The following is a 4,680-nucleotide window of genomic DNA, read 5'->3' as shown; positions in this document are numbered from 1 at the left end:
AAACAACAGGTCGGATAATGTGCGTCTTTATTGTAGTTTTGTTGTATTTCTTGAGTAAATGTTTGGAAAATTTATTCTGTATACTTTCTAATGACCTTCAAAGCATTGCAAGGAATGGCGCCAGCCTATATATCGGAACTATGTGTCCGACAAAACTTAAGCAATAGACAACTACTCTAAGGTCAGCAGATCTAGATGTTAGGAATCGTCTAATCGAACTTTCTAGGTCAAATCGAGCCGTTTACTATGATCGCTCTTTTAGTGAAATAGGCCCGCTCATCTGGAATAGACTTCCCTCAGCTCTTACTAATCTCCAGAATTTGGCTGAATTTAAACGAGCTTTAAAAAGAAAATTATTTAAAAAATCTTACCATTCATAAACTTTAACTTCTTTTCAATATTTTATAATAAGCCATATTCTAAAACTTCTGGTAATTGTTTGGTTTCGGTTGCCTCCTTATAAAATGTCTGCTCAGAAGATTCTCATTTCTAAGCACAAACTGCCTCCTGTTTTATATTATGTTTTAGTTTAAATACTCTTGTTTTATCCTGTCCTGCTGTTATTGTTATTCTAGGTTTTGTCATTACTTTGTATAAATAGCATATTTAGTGTTATAATATTAGATCTGTATTGGGTAAGGCACACTGTAGAAATAATTTTAAGAACATGACCACTTATACTGAATTACCGTTTTTAAGGTTATTATAGTTAAGCGCACTTGAAGTGAAATGACACTAAACTGCGCTATGTTATTATTACTCTACTAAATCTATTTATACCTTATATTGAAGCAATAAATGGCGCAAACAGTAAATACTAAAATTAAAAGGTTGAACATTTTTTGTGTCACTTTTCATTCATCACAGGCCACTCGTTTGCATTATATCTCAATGTGCCATCTCTTTGACGCCATCCATTGGATAGAATTTTAAGCCAACTATGCAGCTATTGCCCGACGAATTAGATACGATCCCACTGTAATTCCTCGCATTGTCCAATTGTCGACAATTCATCCGATAACGTCCAAAGTTTGTTTCTTTCCAACAATGTTAGTTTCCAACAATGATCATTTTGTATGTCTTTATATTCAAATTCGCAAATATGATTTTTTATGTGACACCTATCACAAGAACGCCCCTGTCTTTACACTCTAAATACAGAGAAACTATGTCGCCACCCAGTTGGGCAGCGTTATAAGGCGGGTTAAGGTAGGGGCTGTAGGAATGAATTTATTAATGCTGGTCTTAAATAGGCGCGAATTATATGGAGGAGTAAAAACAGATGCTGATAGCTCGTTCCACATGCGAGCCGACTTACGGTAAAACGAGTCGGAGAAACGACCCGTTCATATATAGATAACATCAACTTTACTGTGAACCTGTGTTCCGCTCGTGTCCGCCAAGTATCAAACAGGTGCATGGTATTATATGGAGGAAAAAACACACACGAGCGGACTTACGCAAAAACGATTTGTAAAAACGACCCGTTCTCATAAAGACAACATCAACTTTATTGTGAACGTGCGTTCACGCATCACGCACGTGCACCGGGGATCAATGCTGCTAGCTCCTTTTAACAGGCTCTAATAAAATACCTGTAGAATAGATTTCGTCATACATGATTTTACCGCACATATGCCTCAGGGATCTCATTTCTACAGTATTCAGTGTACTTTCAGCCTTCTTCTGCCAGTTCCATGCCTCAATTCCATATATTAGGGTAGGTACCAGCACTCCATCGTGGAGTTTCGCTTCTTTGGACAGTTTTTTGCTATCTCCAACCGCGTTCAATCATCCATTGATTACCCATTTTAAATAATTACCCATTATAATCAAGAACCCGGCCACCCCTACTAAGTCACGAAGCGTAATCAGGAGAGGTGGCAAGAAGTTCAAAATATACCATATAACATTATTCCTTTTGCCGCCATTTTAGATTTTTATGGCCAAAAGGTATCCCTCAACGAGTCTCTTTCGATCCGGCAAGTCCACAATGGAGTGCTGGTACCTACCCTAATATATGGAAATGAGCATGAAACTGGCAGAAGAAGGCTGAAAGTAGACTGAATACTGTAGAAATGAGATCCCTGAGGCATATGTGCGGTAAAATCATGTATGACGAAATGTGCGTATGCTGTGTCTATTCTAGGGGTATTTTATTAGAGCCTGTTTATATATGAACGGGTCGTTTCTCCAACTCGTTTTATCGTAAGTCGGCTCGCATGTGGAACGAGCTATCGGCATCTGTTTTTCCTCCTCCATATAATCCGGGCCTCTTTAAGGCCCGCATTAATAAATTCATTCCTACAGACCCTACCTTAACCCGCCCCATAACGCTGCCCAACTAGGTGGCGACATAGTTTCTCTGTATTTAACGTGTAAAGACAGGGGCGCTCTAGTGAGATGTGTCACATAAAAAAGTCATACCTCCGAATTTGAATATGGAGACATACAAAATGATTTATATTATAAGTTATAACCAATGAATTCACCCAATTTTTATCGATTATCACTTTTTATTAGGATTTAAAAAAAATCGTAAACTTTATAATCACATAACTCTTGAAAAGAAAGTCCCAATGATTGGCATAAATCATTCAAATCGAATAAACATTATTTTTTAAATATTAATATTCTGTATAAATTATTGTCACATCTTACCGGAAATCGTTATATTTTAAAGTTCTCTAAATAAAATTAAATCTTCTTATTTAAAAGAATTATCTCACATTTAATATTATTTAAACAATATGACCGGAAGTGGGCATCTTTCAGTGAAAAAACACCACAAGGTGGTTACAAATGCAATTATATTTAATCAATTTTTTCGATTATATTTTATGTGAAGAATTTTTCACAGAGGCCCAATGAATATTATACAATGAAATCACTTGCTTCATCGGTAGAGGAGACCAAAGCCAATTGAACCAATTTGACTTTAACATTTTCTACGTCTTGCATATAAAGTTTACGATAAAAATACTTATAATCAACGTCAGACAATTTAACTGCCCACCAAATTCGTATACGATTTTTTTTCAATCTCATATAAATTAAGCTATATACTCATAAACCAAATGAAATGCTGCAATGACCCCGACCCCGGGGTCATTGCAGCATTAACGGAATGTTGATTGAAATGTAGAATTTAGGCACATAGTTGTCCAATTTCAATAACTTCGATGACGAAAAGCAGTTTTTATAATTAGTTTAAACTTACTCTTCAAAATTTCAATTATTTTTAACCTAATACACTATATATCCTCAAGAAAATCTGTTTAATCACGAACCGTAACTACTTGATGTAATAAAAAAAGAAAAACAAATATATTTTAATATCATAGTTTGCTTTAATCTCGATAAAAACAGAAGAAGAAAAAGTTTTTTTTATGAATGAGATAAAACTTTACCCCAAACAACGTGTAAATATATTAATTAAAATCAAAATATAAACTTCACATTAGGAAAGAGGACAACGAACAAATAAGTACATTGACTAAGTGTTACGGACGGACATGCACTTGAGCAAGACTTGGGAGCTGTACTCACAGAAACTTTAAAAAAACTTGGGTTTATTTGTAGTACGGGGTCAATTATTATTATTATTATTATTATGTAATGAGCAGGCAGCATTCTGCTGATGCGCTCATATCTGATTTCATAACAAGTTTGACAGTAATTGAGTTGTACTGGTATAATTATCCCCCGAAAACATTAAAACGAAAACAATATAAACTACTTTTTTAAAAGAAAGACATACATTCCCGGGTTTTGAATAACCTGGCAATATTTGAAAATCTCCTACTACCACCACAGTCAGCTGAAAATGTTGCTTGTGTTGTGATGGAGGACTTAGCCAGCCCAGGAATTGAACACACTACGCCGCGCCTGGGTGGGACCCAAACGCGATGTCAACTCGGCCACCGACCGGTCTAAAATATGACAGAGATCGCTCCAGTGGATAAGTAATAAAACGTAGTTTATAGGCAGTTTATAAAAAAAAATTGTCTAAAGAAACAGATACATTTTTAAAACAGTAATAAATAAAGTACATTCTGGAATCGTTAATAAGTCGTTTTGAAATATTTAGCCGTGTTAAGTAATCAATAGTAAACGGAAACGCGGTGGCGAAACGTGGAATTCCATAGCCGTTTTTAATTTATTAAAAATATTTATAAAATCAAAGACAAAACAATTAAATGTATTCTAATCAGGGTGTTGTTATAACAAAAGAACGCCGGCCGGGATATATCCGCGGGCGGCCACGCAGCTGCATTATCTTAACAACGAAGTTTAGGTCTGGTAAGTTTTTAGATTCTCACGGCCAAAAGCATTTTTGTTGTTTGTTTTTGGGGTGTTATGCCGTGTTGCGCTAACTCCTTCTTTAGCCGACGTTTCGGACAGCGTTGCAGTGTCCATCATCAGGGCAGATCCGGTAGATCCGAAGATGTGTGGATCTTAAAAAAAATTTTTTGAATACCACACCAGAGTCCCAACTGCTCCCGTCTGGAGCCAGTGAGACTATGGCATCCCCAATTGGGGTTGTTGTGAGACTGAAGGTATTGTGGACCTCGAAGGAGATGACGTAGAGGAAGGTGGGAAAGTACCTGGCTATTCAGATCTGGTTACCAAACACTAATTGTAAAATAGTACAAATTAATTTTAGTAAAATTTATTTGA

Source organism: Hesperophylax consimilis, chromosome 21, assembly GCF_061612785.1.
Source record: "Hesperophylax consimilis isolate HC1 chromosome 21, BYU_Hcon_1.0, whole genome shotgun sequence".
Taxonomy (NCBI): Eukaryota; Metazoa; Arthropoda; class Insecta; order Trichoptera; family Limnephilidae; genus Hesperophylax; species Hesperophylax consimilis.
Note: the sequence above shows the minus strand (reverse complement) of the source record.